Raw genomic sequence first — 19,478 nt, 5'->3', positions numbered from 1 at the left:
GATGGGTCATAGGCAGTTTCATTTCTAATATTTGGAGGTAATTCCACATTGATTTCCACAGTGGATACACCAATCTGCATTCCCACCAACAATGCACAAAAGTTACCTTTCTACAAATCCTTGCCAGAACTTGTTGTTTGTTGATTTATTGATGATAGCCATTCTGACATGTGTCAGGTGATACCTTGTGGTTTTCATTTGAATTTCCCTGATGTAAGTGATGTTGAGCATCTTTTCTATGTCTATGGGCATCTCTATGTCCTCTTTGGAGAAATGTCTACTCACATACTTTGCCCATTTTTAATTGGATTGTTTGCTATTTTGGTATTGACTTTGATAAGTTTTTTATAAATGTTGGATATTAACCCCTTATCAGATTTATCATTGGCAGATATGTTTTTCCATATTTTTTTAATCATGACTTTTTAGATAATACAGAATGGTAAATGTAGATGCAAAGATGTGAAGTAAATACATTCTTAAACATGAAAAGCAAAAGTAAGTGAGTATTGAGCTTCCTTGTCATATAAAGAAGTAAGTCAACAATGAATATAAGGTTCCATTAATTCAATAACTTTATCATAGTTTAGGGATCTCTTAATTTTACAATGTTTCCTATATTATTGTCATGTTACACCTAATATCAAGCTCCAAAGAAGGAAATAAGAAAAAGAGGAGGAAGGGATGAGGGTGATTTTTTTTACCTGTAGAGAATTTAGAAGAAGAAGAAAAAAAGAAAAACGAATTACAGTGAGTTTGGTAAATCTCTAAAAGACTAGCCTTACTTTCATGGATTCAAGGAAGGGGAGTCCATAAATATATTGAAGACATGGGGACTTTAACATCTACATACCTATGTGGGGTTGTCTAGCACTAGCCTCTATGAAAGTCCATGTGTGGAAGGCGTGCTACACTATCAATCACTGATTATTTATCAATTAGCAGTATTGTAAAATTACTGTCTATAAGCAGTTGTTTAAAAATAAAAAAAATGTTTCTTCTATATTCTTAGGCATTTGTGAACCTAACCTATTTTCTAGTTTTGTATAAAAAAAAAACCTGCAGTATAGAAAACAACTATCTAAACAAACCCTTTCTTAGTATGTAAGCCCATGTCTCTCACTTAATGATTTCACATTATTGATAAATTGCCTCATTGATAAACTGTACCATTTTATTAATAATAAATTGGGCAAATAAGAAGATGTAATTGCTGCTAGGCACTTTCATTTAGCACCGTTTTCCTAAAGGCTCATCTTCCTACATCCTCAGAAATAACTAATTAGCTCTTATTTAATATGAGCACATGCAGAATATAAATGGAATAAATTACTATTCATTGAGTCTCAAGTATTTCCAATTAATTTAATGAAATATTAAGATTATTTTTAAAATGTTTTATATAAGCAGATAGTAAGTATAAATCTGGGACCCACAGTTTATAACTCATTACCAGTGCTAACCAGCTAATTCATAGTAAACCTCATTATGTGGCCAGTTACAGCATTATGCAGGTGACCAAAGTTTACTATATACTGCATAGGGTTACCAAAGAAGATGAAGTTCACTTGCCCCTTGCCTGATTCTTATGTAATAACAGGAAACATTATCTGAGTACAAGAAAACAACCTATTATATATTAAAATGAATAAACTAAGTGAAAATATACCATTGTCTATATCTCTTTTTATCAGAGAATCAAACTTATAAAGCAAATAAAATCATGATCTCAAGAGTAAAACTATCTGGGTTTAAGATGTGCCTTGCCATTTCCCAAGTAACTGAACAAAATTACTTCATTTTTCAGAGGTTCATTCTTGTAAATTGTAAAAATAAATAATAATAGCATTCTTTTGATGGTGTTTGTATTAGCCTATTCAGGCTGTCAGAACTGAATACCACAGACTAAGTGGTTTAAACACAGAAATTTATTTTCTCGTAGTTCTGGAGGCTAAAAGTCCAAGGTCAAGGTCCAGCTGATCCCATTTATTATGAGTTTTGCCTTCCTGGATTGCATATGACCATTTTTTTTTTGCTGTGTCCTCACCTGGCCTCTTCTCTGTGAACCCACATCCTTGAGTCTCTGACTCTTCTTAAAGTCTTGTTGGGATTGGAGTCCTACCTTTATAACTTCATTTAATCTCAATTACTTTCCTCTAGGCTCTGTCTCCAAATATAGCCACAATAGAGATTAGAGCTTCAACTAGTGAATTGTAAGGGGACACAATTAATTTCAAAACAGTGTGGTTGTAATGATAGAAATGAAATGCTGCATAAAAAGTGCTTGCTCCCCAGTAAAAACCCAAAAATATTAACTGTGTTATTTTAATGTCATTGCTCAGGAGTAAATTTTGATCTTTCTGATTAGTAGGCATAACCTGATAGATTATCCAGGTGGTTGAAGCAAACACAAACCTCTCACCCTCTCATCTTCTCAGTGTCTCCTCATTCATCAGAATTTATTGCCAAAGAGGTGAACAAAATCTCACTCTGTCTCAGAGACAGTGTTGTAATGGTCCATTCTCTCTGGTTTCAACACTCAAAATCTTCAGATCAATTCACTACCATCCCGCAAATATCAAGCATTTGCAAAAATGAAGAGTAGGCCCTGGCCGGTTGGCTCAGCGGTAGAGCGTCGGCCTAGCGTGCGGAGAACCTGGGTTCGATTCCCGGCCAGGGCACACAGGAGAGGCGTCCATTTGCTTCTCCACCCCTCCGCCGCGCTTTCCTCTCTGTCTCTCTCTTCCCCTCCCGCAGCCGAGGCTCCATTGGAGCAAAGATGGCCCGGGCGCTGGGGATGGCTCTGTGGCCTCTGCCCCAGGCGCTAGAGTGGCTTTGGTCGCAACATGGCGACGCCCAGGATGGACAGAACATCGCCCCCTGGTGGGCAGAGCGTCGCCCCTGGTGGGGGTGCCGGGTGGATCCCGGTCAGGCGCATGTGGGAGTCTGTCTGACTGTCTCTCCCTGTTTCCAGCTTCAGAAAAATGGAAGAAAAAAAAAACAAAAAAAACAAAAATGAAGAGTAATACTGCCAAAATGAAAATAAACAAAAAGGAAATAAAGGTTTGGGTATATGCTGACAGATATACACCACACATTCAAACAGAACTATAGACTCAGTCATTTACAGCTAATCTCTATAGATTAGATATGCTTTCCCCACCATCCCAAAAAAGATGAATTGTGTTATTGAAGAATCTTATTGTTTCATATATTTTTACTCATCTTTTGTAACCAGCCTTGCTGCCCTCCACATATTCTCATTAATTGACACCTGGACTGTTTTTTATTTTGTTTTGTTTTGTTTTGATTGTTCATTAAGACTACCTATTAGATGACAATTCTTAATTTTTAATCACTTATGTAAATGTTGCTTACACATGTAGGTTTATTAATAAACACTATGTGTTTCATTTTCAGTTGCATTAATATTTTACACTTAAAGTTGCAGTTATAGCAAGTTTATTAAAATAATTTCTGGCTAGAATTTAAATAAAGAAACACAGAAAGAGAGCCATTTAGCATGGTGACTTTAAAGGGCTTCAGAAATAATTATATTTTTAGACTAGACATGGAAAATGTGGAAAACATGTTCTTTATCTGGAAAAACATCTAATAAGCACTGTGCAGTTTACTTCAAAACTGCCATAATGATGACTTCTATTTATTCATAAAGAAAGCAAATTTTGTACCATATCATCCTAATAAAGTAGTAATATTTACATAAATATCAGCAGGCTACATTTAAGAAAACCCTGAAATGATATTTCCGATAAAGTTAATAATATTTTCCTATTTTAAATGTGAAGCATTTTAATTTTGAAATTTAGATCTGACATAACTATTTTATTCTTGGGAATTATTTTTAATTTATAAATGTAGGATATTTACAATTTAACTTTACACATATAGTTCTTCAAAGTTCGAGTGTTTATGTCTGATCTCCAATGATTGCATTAAAGAATTATTGAGCATATTCAAAGACAAAGCTATACAATAAGGAAAAGACACTGATCTCTAAAAGTTTACAGTAGTTTCAACCCAAATGTATTATTGACTGATCTAATTCAGACCTAGGTTTTCTATTCAGTTCCTATCTTGGATTACTTGAACACTGTCCTTTATGCATATATATTTCATAGTGCAAAGAGTTGTGGAAGTAAGGACAAATAATTATATAATACCTAAGCTTTTGAAATTTTCAAACAATTATAATAGTCCTTTTAATTGGCACATGGTATTGTATAATTGTTTCAGTTTCTAAGAAAGACATCAACAAAGCAGCTATTTATAGATAGATGAGCGATAATCTTTCCACGGCATTAATAGAATGCAGTATATAAGTCAGGCTTCTCCAGAGAAACAGCACCAATAGAATATGTACAGATATGAGAGGGTATTTATTATGGGAAGTAGCTTATGTGGTAATGGAGACAGAGAAGTCCCACAATATGCTCTCTGCAAGCTGGAGAATCAACTCATTCAGACTCATGAAAAGGGAGAACACTTGGCCCTGGCCGGTTGGCTCAGTGGTAGAGCGTCGGCCTGGCGTGCAGAGGTCCCAGGTTCGATTCCGGCTAGGGCACACAGGAGAAGCGCCCATCTGCTTCTCCACCCCTCCCCCTCTCCTTCCTCTCTGTCTCTCTTTTCCCCTCCCGCAGCCGAGGCTCCATTGGAGCAAAGATGGCCTGGGCACTGGGGATGGCTCCTTGGCCTGTGCCCCAGGCACTAGAGTGGCTCTGGTCGCAACAGAGCGACGCCCCGGAGGGGCAGAGCATCGCCCCCCTGGTGGGCAGAGCGTGGCCCCTGGTGGGCGTGCCGAGTGGATCCTGGTCGGGCGCATGCAGGAGTCTGTCTGATGTCTGACTGTCTCTTCCCGTTTCCAGCTTCAGAAAAAAAAAAAAAAAAAAAAGGGAGAACACATGTTTCTTGTAGTAAGCTACTGAAATTTTGAAGATGTTATGCAGCAAAATTAAATAATATATATATTAGCAGGTAGAGTGGTAAAAGAAAGACAGGGGTCAGGTAGAAGAGAATAATATAACCAAGATAGTATAAAGTCCCCCAAAAGACGGAGAAAATACATATCAAATGCATTGCCTGAAAACTGTGATTAAATTTTCATGGGAAAGTTTAAGGGTTGGTAAATTGCATTATCCTGTCAAATGTGAGCTCCATCTGAGCAACAGTTTTGTTTACCTTGTCACTTCCTAGATAGTACCTAATAGTAGTGCCTAGAACAGTGCCTATGACAAAATATGCATTTGAAAAATATTTGTTCGTTAAAGAGGTAACCCAAATGCAGTTAAGGACTTACTTTTTCCAGCTCAAAACTGGAGGTAATCAAATGTTTTTCAAACTAGGAATTTCATAAACCATATTAGGTTACTGGTTTGGGTGGTGGGCTGAGAGGTTAGAGGTATTCAGTTTCCTGTAATACTTCTGTTTTTATATGGAAAAACCTCTAATACTGTTACGCTTCTGGATTCCTCAATAGAGAGTATGAATTAGAACGACAAGACTTTAGAGCTTTATGAACTGATTAAAGCTTTTTTTTTTTTTCATACTCCCTGTGCTTTTGATAGAGCAGGCTTTTTGACCACCCTATATGTCTCTCATTCTTTAAACAAGGAACAAGCATGAGAAATAAGCAGTACCAATAAAAAACTCTTTTAGGGACTTTATTAAACCTATTTTTGAATAAGACTTTCTTTGCATTCTTGCAATTTATTTGAGGCATTCCTACTGCTATTATTAACGCCTTTGCTAACACTTAGAAGAAGTCTTTAATAAATTAAGTCAATAAGAAGAAAGCATAAATGGAAAATGCAAAAAAAAAGTCTTGCTGAAAGTACTTTGGGGGTCTGGATTCAGATTTCTGAAGCAATTTTTTGTTATCTTATTTTATGCAATTAAAAAATTTTTTATGCATAAAGTTAGATTTCAACTGATTTTCATTTGATTTCTTGTAAGTTATATATAGTTGGAAGAGTTGTGATTAATATACAGAATGAGGTAAATTATGTAAATGGAAAGGAGGAAAATGATAAAAGTAATGGTATTGAGGTAGATGAGTCCATGGTAACTTATTGGATAAAGGGAAAGAAACAGGGAAAAGTTAAAGATGATTCTAGTTTAAATTCTGGGGAGGATGGTGATGTTATCAAACTACAATGGGAAACAAAAAAAGTAGGATTAACTTTATGAAGGTTTACGTTGTTTGTAAAAGACTTGAGGAATCATTTGGATAGTTATGGGGTAATGACTAGAACAGGGATCAGAAACCTATAGCTCATAAGCCAGATGTGGCTCTTTTGATGGCTGCATCTGGCTCGCAGACAAATCTTTAGTAAAAAAATAATAACGTTAAAAATATAAAACATTTTCATGTATTACAATCCATTCATTTCCTACAGCTCATGTTCATGGTTGCGGGTGGCTAGAGCCAATCACAGCTGTCCTCCAGGAGAACACCAGATTTGTATTGGATAATGCATAACGTACACGGGTCGTTGTATGGCTCTCACGAAATTACATTTTAAAATATATGGTGTTCATGGCTCTCTCAGCCCAAAAGGTTCTCGACCCCTGAACTAGAAGGTATTCAAATTTGTGATTTTGATTCACATGAGAATAAATATTGTGGCAATATTTATTTACAAGTACAGTATACCCTTCTTACTCATGCTTTTACTTTCTGTGATTTCAGTTACCAGAAGTCAATTCTGGTCTAAAAATATTAAGTGAAAATATTCAGAAATAAATAATTCATTAGTTCTTAGTAGTGATCCATTCTTAGTACCATAATGAAATCCTGTACCATCCTTCTCTGCCCCATCCGGGACATGAGTCTGATTCCATTGGCCACTGTATCCTCCCTGTGTACATTACCTGCCTATTAGTCACTTAGTAGCCAACTGTTACAGTATCGCAAAGCTTGTGTTCAAGAAGCCCTTATTTTATTTAGTAATATCTCAAAAATGCAAAAGTAGTAATGCTGATAATTTGGGTATGGAAAAGAGAAGCCATAAAGTGAAAAGGTGGAAGTTCTTGACTTAAGGCATCTTATCATCTCACATCATCACTAGAAAAGTGATGCAGTGCAAAAAGATGTTAGAGAGAGTGATCACATTCACATACATTTTATTACAGCATACTATTATAATTGTTCTAATTTATTAATAACTATTGTTAGTCTCTTACAGTTCCTAACTTTCTAATTAAATTTTATTATAGATACGTAGGTATAAGAAAAAAACTTATCATATATAGATAGTATTTGGTATTATTCGTAGTTTCAAGCATCCACTGGAGATCCTGGAAATGTAACTCTTGCGAATAGAGGAAGCTACTGTAATCAACAGAGTTATATAAAGGGGACCTCATGAAAGATGGTCACATAAAAAGAATTTGTCCCAGGAGGAGAGTCTGTGACTGAACTGGGCAAGGATGTGTACCTAGGATGGATAAAGAAAGAAAAGTCCCCAATGCGGACAGCATGGGGACTTTGAAGAGAATAATAATAACCAGAGGAAAGAAAGTTTATTCATATTGAATATAATGTTTTCAAGCATTTCCCCTGCCATCTCATTTCATTCTCAAAACCCTGTGAGAAAGACACTACTGTTGAGTGATCTAAAACTTGGCAAGGTTAAAAAAAAAAACTGGCCAAGATCCTAAAACCAGAAAGGGCCAAGCTGGGATTCAAACAGTCTGTCTGACTGCAAAACCCATGCTTTTTCTGCCAGCTCCTGAAGCCCCCTTCATGAGACAGTGTGCTGTTATCAGAGCTGAAGGAAAGCTATCTGCTGGAAGGATGCAAGGCCAAATCCTGGGGAAAGCATTAAGAGTATACTAATAAGCTATCACATTAATAATAGACTAATGTGAGCAACTGGTTCTATTATTTTGCAGCTAGGGAAAGGGAAGTAAAATGATTTTTTCATCATCACACAGTTGGCGAGCATTCAAGCCAGAAGGAGTACTCAGGTTTTCTGACTGCTCCTACAGAGCCACTGTCCGGCACCACCTTCTGCCTCTAATACACATTGTTAAGAGACACATTGAGACGTATTAAAAATTTGAAGAGATTATGTGACAAAGAATTCACTCATGCAGGGTGGCACCAAACCAGACAGGAGCAGGAGAGAGACTTTTATAGAAAAAAAAAAAAAAGCAAAGCAAAGCGAGGTAGTTACTGGTTGGCTATAGCTTACAGCCTAGTTGACTGTCTGCGATTGGTTATTCTGAAGATATAATTTGGTAACCTCAAGGCATTGATGGCTTCAATTTTGGTTTGCTTACTATGTAGGCCACCGTGGCATTAGATTGCCTGCAGTCTAATAGCCTACTTGTTTAATTAATTTAACAAAACTGTGAATCACAATACATTCAGTGATGACTAGAGCCTTAGTCACCTGTCAAAGGCTATTGGGCATACCTGATTCATCTTTGCTACCAGTTCATTTTATTTTATAACGTATTTTTTGGTTGAATTAAGAATATATACAGCAAGAAATTAAGAATATGCAGTATAAGGAAAGCATAAATTTCACAGACAAAATAAGCTTTCCACGGATACTCCAGTTTCTGCCTGACTGACTAAAAATAAGACTTTTTTTTTTCATTGAATTTATGAAGATGACATTGGTTAATAAAATTATATGAGTTTCTGGTGTACAATTTTATAATATGTTATCTGCATACTGTACTCTGTGTTCACCTCTGCTAATCAAGCTTCCTTCCACCAGCACTTACTCCCCCCTTTTCCCCGTCTAACCTTCCCCAACCCCTTCCCTCTGGTGGTCATCATACTGTTGTCTGTGTCTGTGAGGGTTTTATTTTATTATTCCCTTTCCCTTTTTCCTCCAAACACCCCCACCCCCATCCCTCTGACAGCTTTCGGTCTGTTCTCAGTATCTATGAATCTGTTTCTATTTTGTTACTTTATTTTGTTCATTAGATTTTACATATAAGTGAAATCATATGGTATTTGTCTTTCTCTGATTGGCTTATTTCACTCAGCATAAAACTCTCCAGGTCCATCTATGCTTCTGTAAAAAGTAATATTTCCCTTCTTTTACTGCTGAGTAGTATTGCATTGTGTACATTTACCACAGTTTTTAATCCACTCATCTGTTTATGGGCACTTGGTCTGCTTCCAAATCTTGAACATTGTAATAACGTTGCAATGAACAGTGTGAATATATTCTTTTGAATTAGTGTTTCAGATTTCTCTTCTCCTTTTGGTATCCTTATGATACGGATGTCATACTTCAGGTTGTCTGAAAGGTCCCTGAAACTGTCCCCTTTTTAAAAAAAATTTCTTTCAGAGGTTTTTTCTACTTTGTTTTCCAAATTACTGATTTGATCCTCTTCTTCATTCAACTTACTACTGTTCATTCCTTCCAATGTGTTCTTTTTTTTTTTTTTTAACAAAGACAAAGAGAAGGTCAGAGAGAGGGACAGATAGGGATAGACAGAAAGGGAGAGAGATGAAAAGCATCAATTCTTCCTTGGTGGCAACTTAGTTGTTCACTGATTGCTTTCTCACATGTGCCTTAACTAGGGTGCTATTGCAGACCAAATGACCCCTTGCTCAAGCCAGCAACCTTGGGCTCAAGCTGGTAAGCCTGTGCTCAAGTCAGATAGCCCATGCTCAAGCCAGCAACATCGGGGTTTTGAACCTGGGTCCTCTGCATCCCAGTCCAATGCTCTATCCACTGTGCCACCACATGGTCAAGCCCTTCCAATGTATTCTTTAATTCAGATACAGGGTGTTTTTTTTTATTTCCAACTGGTAGTTTTTTATGGTTTCAATGGTCTTTTTCATTCTGTTTAAAATCTTTATAACCATTATTTGAACTCTATGTATGATGCATTTCTTTTTTTTATTAATTTTAATGGGGTGACATTGATAAATCAAGGTACATATGTTCAAAGAAAACATCTCCAGGTTATTTTGACATTCAATTATGTTGCATATTCATTACCCAAAGTCAAATTGTCTTCCGTCACCTTCTGTCTGGAAACTCATATAATTTTCTTTGTGCCCCTCCCCTCTCTCTACCCTCTCCCCTTTTCTCCCCTCCCCCTCCCCCCCAGTAACCACCACACTCTTGTCCATGTCTCTGAGTCTCATTTTTATGTCCCACCTATGTATGGAATCATACAGTTCTTAGTTTTTTCTGATTTACTTATTTCGCTCAGTATAATGTTATCAAGGTCCATCCATGTTGTTGTAAATGATCTGATGTCATTTCTTATGGCTGAGAGGTATTCCATAGTATATATGTAACACATCTTTATCCAGTCATATGATACATTTCTTGCCTCCATTTTATTTAGCTCTTTTTCTGGAGATTTCTCCTGGGTTTTATTTATTTTTATTTTTATTTTTCATTTACACCTGTTTCTTTGTCTCTCTATCTTGGCTACCTTGTTTTCTTTGTTTTTATGTATTAGATAGATCTACTCTGCTCCCAGTCTTTGTGGGGTGGCCTGATGTAGTAGGTGTCCTGTGAGGTCTCCTATTGTAGTCTCCTTGATAACCTGATCTTGGTGCTCTGTGAAAGTCCCCTGTGGGGGTTCTGTGGGCCCTCCCATTGTATTTGAGTCATGATTGTTATTGGCCTGTATATGCAAGGGGTTAATTCTCAGGCTGACTGACTGTGACCCTCAACCCTAACCACATCATATGAGCTGCTGTGCAGGTGCTAACCACATAAAGCAGAATTCACCTTAGCAAGGTTCTGTTCCTGTCAAGATCACTCTTTGGATACGTCACTTGTGAAACCTGTTCAAACCTGTTCTGATGTTGTCTGAAGCTGAACACGGCATATGTTGTGTCTGGGTCTGTTGGGAAGAACTCTGGTGAAGGCCAAAGTAAGATGCTGCCTGTAACTAACCTTTTGCAACTTTTTTAAAGCTACAAGTAACCCACAGTTTGCAGTTGCTTCTGCTGGGTTTGGGTTTGTGCAGGAAGGACCAAGCTGCATACCAATGCCATCTTTTAACAGCACCAGGTCTGGAGGCAGTCCATCAAAAGTCCCAAAGCAACCACACGATCTGCCTCTGCCTGCCTCCACTTGCTGGCTGCCTGACAGGCTCAGTCACTAGAAGAACCTCTGGCTGCTCTTCAGTCACGTGGTATAGGTTTTCAATAAGCCACCAGAGAGTCATGAGTAGTGTTCACTGAGTTGATACAGGCTCAAAGTCGGTGCCATTGCTGGATTGGAGGCCACTCAGCAGATGTCCTTGGGTGTACCAAGTCGAACCCCCCCCCCTTGGGAGTTCACGTACCTTCTTGCTATGGCGGTATCTTAGGGAGTCATCAGGGTAAGGCCAGCAGAGTATATCAAGCCTAAACAAACCAAGATTTGTCCATTGAAGGAAGGACTCTGATCCTGTCAAGTGTGCAGGGGAAATATGGCCCCTCTTCTGGAGCCACACAACTCAGTCTTCTGGGAAGAAATGGAGCTCAGCAGGGTAGGACGGATGAGTGTTGAGATGATGGCGCTAATGAATTTCCTGTGAGGGGTAGGTGCTGGTCAGTCTTTGGAGAAGGTGGGGATTTTGCCCTGACCTTGGCAGGGAGGAACCCCTAGGAGTCAAGCCGGTGAGGCCTCTGGAGCGAGAACCAGAGTCCAGAGGGTGGGTCTGAAAGAAACCTGGAAGGTTGTTCTACCAGATTTTCTGTTAAAGGGAAGTGCCAGTCCGGTTCACAGTGAGGTGAATGGTTTCCTTCCCAAAGCCAAACAACTCAGCCACTGACAACCACTGAATTCTTCTGAACCTCCGAGCCTTGGCCAAGGCAGCTGACTTCTTAGCAGGATATAAACTCTTCAGAGAGGGAGCTAGAGAGAGTCCAGAGGGTGTGGCTATTGCTTTCTCCCAAGCTGATGCCACAATAAAAGGGAACGCTACCCCCAAGGAAGATGGCGACTGCTTTATAGAAGAATGACGCAGTGCAGGATTCCTGGCAGCTGTCCCTCCAGCTCTCTCCCCAGAGCATCAAACCCCAGACACTCCTCATGTGGCTCTAGTTCACTCTGTCCTCCTGGCACCAGAGCCCAGAGTGAGAAACTGTGAATGAAATTTTGTGCCTTGCCCTTTAAGATGGTGTCTGTGTCTCTAGTGGATTTCTGTCTCTCTGGTGGAAATAAACCCCACTGCTTTTCAGAACCAGATGTTACGTGGATGCTTCTCCTGGCATTGGTGCTCTTGGCTGAAGACCTTGGATCGGGGTTGAGACCTCACACTTCTTAAGGGGAAACCCACCACACAGCTGAGCTGTACCTCCAGAATCCTCAGCCACTACCCATGGAAACAGGGTCAGCCCTTTTGTATCTCTGCCCTTCCTATCAATCTCAATGTGGCTTCTTCTGTAAATCCTTGGTTATAAGACCTGCTAGGTTTCAGTTGGCAATTCAGAATGATTGCTCTATAATTTAGTTGTAATTTCAGTTTGGTCCTGAGAAAAGGTAAGTGTCTTCACCTTAATTTTTAATAGTAAAACTATGTTCACATTCTTAGAATGATACGCCAGTCATTATCCCTAATGACTTTACCAGCTGCTGTGCTCAACTCTATATCTCTGTATGAAAACTTGATGATTAATGTGACTAACGTAAGGATACAAGTACCACTTACTTTTAAGTTAAAGAATTAAATTCTCTACTCAAATGAATTGAGATTATGATGTTTTCACATTAGTTTGCACAGTTCAATGTTTCTATCCAGAGGATTTCTTTAGAGATATCTGATTACATCATCTTCATAAGCTTAAACAATTTTTTATTAGCTGTTTTTTAAAGCACCCAGGAGTGTTAGAAATTATTTTTAAGGTTAAAAAAGAGTGATTTACATACCTTTTCATTGGAGACCTATATAATGAGTAATTAAAATAGCAGAATTTGAGAATTCTATAAAATAGAAGCAGTCCCCAGATTATAAATGAGATAGGTTCTGTAGGTTTGTTCTTAAGTTAAATTTGTATGTGAGTTGGAATATGTACATTTACCTATTAAATGCAACTCAGATGTTTGTCTTAACATAGTATTTATTTTTACCTTTCTGTGCACATAAATACTTAAATATTTTCAAATACAACCTCAAATAACCTTGGATGATGCAGAAGATGGTGCACTTGTTGGAGAGAATGGGACTGGTGTCAGAGAGCCAGGGCTTGATTCTGCTTCTGGAGTCAGTTTCTTGAGGTTGGCATCAAAGGAGGCTTGTACATGGCTTTTCTTTTTCTCATCATGAATGGTCCAGAGGCAACTTAGACCTTCGCTAATTGTGTGGTAAACTTTAGCAAACTTCTCTGTGTAGGATCTTGCCCCTTTAACTTTGTCATTCCTGCTTCAATGAGCTGAAAAATATCAGCTAAATCTTTTATAAAAGTTTTCTTTGGTCCTGGAGTGTCTAGGTTCCTATTTTCTTCCCTAAATGCTATCATCTACTGCTCTTGTTCTATAAGGCCTTGATTTGTTAGTCTTTTGCCATGGGGGTCGAATAACTCTATGATATCATTTTCACTGGTGTCCAACTACAGTTGATTACCTATAGCCCTGATAGCACTTTGTTTATGAGCTGTACATAAGTTGGATGTTTGTAAGTTGGGGACTTACTGTACAATGAAGAGTAGCTACTCTGTAATGGTTTTCACATACAAAAAGACACTCATGACATAGTACTTGACTTTATGAATAAACAGTTTCAGGATATTTAGAGTTTAAAAAGAAATTTTGATATATTTTTCCTAGGATTAAGTAAAACGAACATTTGAAGAGGGTAAAAAATAACAACCTATGAACTCTCAGGTCATTATTTCTTCTGTAATTCAACAGTTTTTATTTTACTCAGCACTTATAAAAAGATTTATTTAACTCTATTCATCTTATTCCTAATATGGCTGTTTTTATTTAAGCTAATTTATCCTTCAGGATGCAGGAGAAGACAGCAGGTAAACGTTCAGTCTTAAAGAATGAACATCTAGCCCAAGGCATGCTCTACTTAATGCTCTGCCGTCCCTAACAGAGAAACTGTGTTTGATACTACGACTCTTCGGCTGTTTGTAGCCAGAATGAACAGCGATTTGCCTGAACTGGACAATTTTCAGGCGGACTTTAATCATGTTTCAGTGAGAAATCTTAAATATAACTTATGCTCACATTTTGGGCTCTTAATGCTATTCATGCAATAAATATAGCCAGGTTGAAGCTAAATCCATATGTAAATACACTGCAAAGTAGGACTTCTCATGTAAGGATAAGAATAATTAGGTCATCATTAATTATAATATTCTAGGGTAGTTTGGATTTTGGAACCCCAAAAGAACAGTTTGTCTATCCAAACAAAGAGAATCAGTTGAGAAACACATGTAAGTTTCAAGCAGATGAAAATCAAATTATCATCTTTACTATTAATAAAGATATAAGGAGAAGATGTCTTATGGGGTCAGCCATATGTGCTTATTTATTTGCCTCCCTTTGGATGTCTCTTCTCAACCGTCCCCACAAAGGCAGAGCCCTGACATGCCAATGTTTCCACAATTCAGAGAGACAGAGCCAAATGGTATATTCTCTGCCAGGTACCAGGTCAGAAAGTAGGGGACAGAAGGTGTTGAGCCATGTTCACCAATTAAATAAATAATATTGTTTTGTATTAAAAAAAATGAACCTGAAAGAAAGAAAAGATTATCTTACACTTGAAATAAACATGGTATGATAGAAAAAAGGATATTAAATAATTATCTAAACAATCACTTGGGCATCCAGCACTATTTGTTATTTTATATAACACAACAGATATAGAAGGCTAAATTTAAGGCCAAAAAAGTTCTGCTATCTCAATGCCCTTTCCATTTTTGGCCTCAGAAGAGATAGTCTGGGAAGTTATTATTGTAATTTAAATTATAGACATGACTTTTTATGGTGTCAGCTGAGGCCATCATCTCATTTTACTTAAAACACCAAACAGCTATTGGAAGTTAATGAACTTTCTTTATTAGCGAATCAGGAACATTTAAACCAGTGATCTAGAGAAAAAGACCTATTCATATCCGATTAAAAATTTTGGAACTCCCCATCACCTTGATTAATACTATCTTCAAGATTTGGAAAAATAATATTCAAATATATGCATATGCCCATGTTGTATGTATGTGTGTGTGTGTGAGTGTGTGTGTGTGTGTGTACATGGCATGCTTCACTATTATTTTTGGAAAGGAGCCAAATAATATTATTTACTATTCTTATTAACATAAGTTCCATATGGTCCTATATACTACACAATGCTTTAGAAAATTATATTGTTCCACATGACTTAAAATATAAATATGGAATGATACATATAATTCTATATATATTTAAATCACATAGAATATCTTAATAAATATATATTAAAATGTACCAATTTTAAGGTAAAATATCTTTAAAGTAAACATAAAAAATTAATCATCTTTGAGATCAAGATATATTAACATCTAGATGTTTCTTAAGCTCTATTCCAATTATTAACCCCTTCAGAATAAACATTGAATTCTATCTCCATAGATTACTTTGCCCATTTTAAACATTTGTATAAATACAGTCAAGGATATATAATGTTTTGTATCTGATTTCTTTACTTCAACAATTTATCTGTGAAATTTAGCCATATATATATAATATGGAAATATATATATATAATATGGAAATATATATATATATAATATGGAAATTATATATATATATTGTGTTAATATTAAACAATGTACTTTTTCTTCTACTTTTGATGGACATATACTTGAGTTGTTTTCAGTTCTTTTATTATTATTATATGTTTGAATCAACTTCTTGTCTGCAAGGTGAATGTATGTATTAATTTTTCTGCATATGTGCCCAAGTATCGTTTAGTGAACCTATGTGTACGTTTCTGCTGGTTATATCTTTAGAAGTTATATTGTTGATATACAGCCACCTTAAGTCAATTCTTGTAAAGCACATCAAAGAGGACTCCTGTTTTTCTACATGTAGTGTATGAGAGTTCTAGCTACTTCGTGTCCTTGTTAGTACCTGTTATAGTCTGCCTTTAAATTTTTTTCATTTTACTCTTTGAGTGGGCAGATTGAGTAACCTTGTAGCTCACTGAAGTTTTATCTAGCTTACTTTTACATAGTGACAAAAGAGTGGAAGAAAATTTGCACGAGAGCTTGTCTGCATGTGGATTTGTAGTGGATTACCCTTGAAAGGTAGGATAGGGTTAGTGGTGAAAATCTGGGTATAACTGGGCAAGCACTGGGATTATTTTTTAGTCTGAAAAATGTGCAAGTAAACTGAAAATATCTAACACAAGACTTCTGATGAGTTCTGCATTTAAGAAAGATTGTTTTGCATGGTGACAATATCTAGACTGGATTCTAGGAACTGGATAGACAAAAGAAGGGATTGATTACAAATGTCCAAATGACAGAAAGTCATAAACCAGAAAAACCATTTCATCTTAATTACCACTTACTTCTTTTTTATTTTTTTAAATTTATTTATTTATTTTAGAGGAGAGACAGAGACAGAGATAGAGAGAGAGATAGAGAAGGGGGGAGGAGCAGGAAGCATCAATTCCCATATGTGCCTCGACCAGGCAAACCCGGGGTGTTTGAACTGGCAACCTCAACATTCCAGGTCGACACTTGATCCACTGCACCACCACAGGTCAGGCAATTAGCATTTACTTTTGTGTCTAGTATAGCTGGTGTCCTATTTGCAGGTGATTGTTTCAGGTATACTAATTGCATCTTTCCAATGAGATTATAAGCTCCTTGAAGTCAAGAACCTCAGTTTATCTTTCTTTCTTATGAGAAAAGTATAGAACAAAGCATTATTAAATTCTCAATGAACACTGGTTGAATTGAACCAACTCAATAAAGTACTAACAAAAAGAATAATAAACATCAATTCTTTTTAAATTAAAAAAATATATATTGGGGTGACAGTTTAAAAGTACTTGGGGAAATGCTGTGTGTTCATTATAAATAAAGACTTATTCTAATATAGCAGAAGCAAATTAGTCATTAAATTTTAAAATACTGTATACAGTATATTTGTGATGGAATCTATGATTGAAGATTACCTTTATATTTAATGGTTATTGAAATAGTAGTATTAAAATGTGCTTATAAAGTATATTTTTAAATTTTGGAAGTTTTAATCATCAAAATATGAAAGGCCTGTCTTCCTCAATCTCTTTAGAATAAAGGCTAATTCAAAGCTTTTTTCTCTAAATAATAACTTAATTACATTATATTTACATATTCCATAGAAGTTTATATCTATATATAGAATGACCTTAAACACTGTTTTAAAATAAAATAAACTATAGATGATGAACAATGACTTTGCATCTTTTTAAATTATGTCCATTTTGTCTGTAATGAAGCCATGTGTTAATGAGAAACTCAAATTCTAGAGTGCCTGTAGTCTGTTTTATTAAATACATACCTATAAGAAGTCTGTTGAACTCATATAAATTCATGACCATATTAAAAGAATAGAAAGGATGTTTCTATATCCATTCCCTAAAAACAAATGAGATGAAATGAAGAAAATTGAACATATAATTATTAAAGTAAAGTAAGTTAAAACCGTTGGAAAGTAAAAAAAAAAAACAATTTATTTTTGAAAGAATTTCCAGATAAATTACAATGCATTATCTTGTTAAAAATTTAATAAAAGTTAAAATATAAAAACATTAAATTCAAAATATAAAAATTTAAAAGATATGAACTTTCTCAATTATATTAATATGAGTTTAAATTTCTTTATAAACTAATTGTATGATTGGATGGGTGACTTAGTAAAGGTAGTGTTTTTACCTCTCTGTCTCCTGGAACTTCCTCGAAGTAAAGGTCACTTTTGAGTTGACTTTATTACACTTCCTGTTTGCTTTTTTTTATTTCATTTTGTTTTTAAGTAAATTGAGAAGCAGGAGCTCTATGAGTTCAAGTTACAATGTCAAGTACCAATAGCAAAAGGTTTTTTTTTTTTATTTCTAAGATTTGCATATTACAGTATCACCTATAAGGACACTTCTTTTCCCACTAGAGTATTTTCCAGATGATCCCAGTTACTTTAGTTCAACATCTCCTATGAAAAGTTAATTTCTATTTAAGTAAACAAAGCTATTTAATATCTATTTATTTTCAAGAAACTAATTTTGATCTTTTGCCAAGTTTTAATTATTTAGAGTAATAAGGAAATGTTTCAAATAGAATTACTTCAAAATCATAGATAATAAAATTATAAAATTAGATGGTTAAATTGTACGTTGTAACGAAAAAGAATCAGGGATGATAGTTTCTATGTTTAAGTATTATTGATTAAACTTTTATAAGTAAAAACAAAAATTAAAATGTGAAAGAGAAACTGAACAACAAAGATTCTAAACAAGGACATAACTACCTAGTAAGTCAATTTTTGAATAATTTAGTATTGATTTAAACTAAGTGTGTGCTTCCACATGACGGAATATGACCAAATTTGATTGAATTCTAAGTACCAAGTACATGTCTTGTTCTTTACATAACACATGTAAGAGTTAGTATTATTAGGAGGGGAAGCTGGGATTGTGTAAATTAGCGGTCCCCAGCCCCCGGGCCATGGACCAGTACTGGTCAATGGGCCTTTTGGTACTGGTCCGCAGAGAAAGAATGAATAACTTACATTATTTCCGTTTTATTTACATTTAAGTCTGAACAATGTTTTATTTTTAAAAAATGACCAGATTCCCTCTGTTACATATGTCTAAGACTCACGCTTGACGCTTGTCTCAGTCACGTGATACATTTATCTATCCCACCCTAAAAGCTGGTCCGTGAAAATATTTCCTGACATTAAACTGGTCCGTGGCCCAAAAGAGGTTGGGGACCACTGATGTAAATGTTTACTGTCAGAATCACGTGTTAAAAAAAGCCAAGCTTTGCGCAGTGGCAGTATCATAGCCAATGAGGTTTATGGGAGGCGTGATTATTGCTAATTAAAAACTTTTCCCAAAACCCTGTTTTGATGATTTGAAAAAAGCTGCGGAGCCAGAAATTGCAATGTGATTGTCCTGAAATCTTTACATTTTCCTTTTTAACACGTTGTTTGTTGTAAGAAGAAAACATTGCAGTCATTAATACTCTAAGCTGTAGGCTCTTAGTTTGGTTTTGGAAGTGGGGTCCCATTTTAAACCTAGGGATCCCCATCACAGAAAGAAAAATGCATAAACATAATCTTACAGGGAATGACAAGATGGCAATGGAGTAGGTGGATGTTCCAACTTCCACCTCACAGAACCAAAGTGAATTACAATTTAATTTTAAGAACAACCATCTGGAAAAACCAACTTTGGGCTAAACCAAGAGGAATCTATAACCAAAAATCACCAAAGAAACCACACTGAGACTGGTAGAAAAACTGGAAATGTGGAGAGGGCTGCCCAGCTCCCAGGAATTAGTA

General features: G+C 36.1%; 1 pseudogene; it reads left to right on the top strand.

Annotated features, from left to right (window-relative positions):
• The first annotated feature begins 18,953 nt into the window (after positions 1–18,953).
• Positions 18,954–19,102, top strand: LOC136307056 (U4 spliceosomal RNA; annotated as a pseudogene).
• Positions 19,103–19,478: the final 376 nt, after the last annotated feature.

The sequence above is a fragment of the Saccopteryx bilineata genome, chromosome 5 (assembly GCF_036850765.1).
Source record: "Saccopteryx bilineata isolate mSacBil1 chromosome 5, mSacBil1_pri_phased_curated, whole genome shotgun sequence".
Taxonomy (NCBI): domain Eukaryota; kingdom Metazoa; phylum Chordata; class Mammalia; order Chiroptera; family Emballonuridae; genus Saccopteryx; species Saccopteryx bilineata.
Note: the sequence above shows the minus strand (reverse complement) of the source record. Positions and strands in the feature narration are given on the sequence as shown.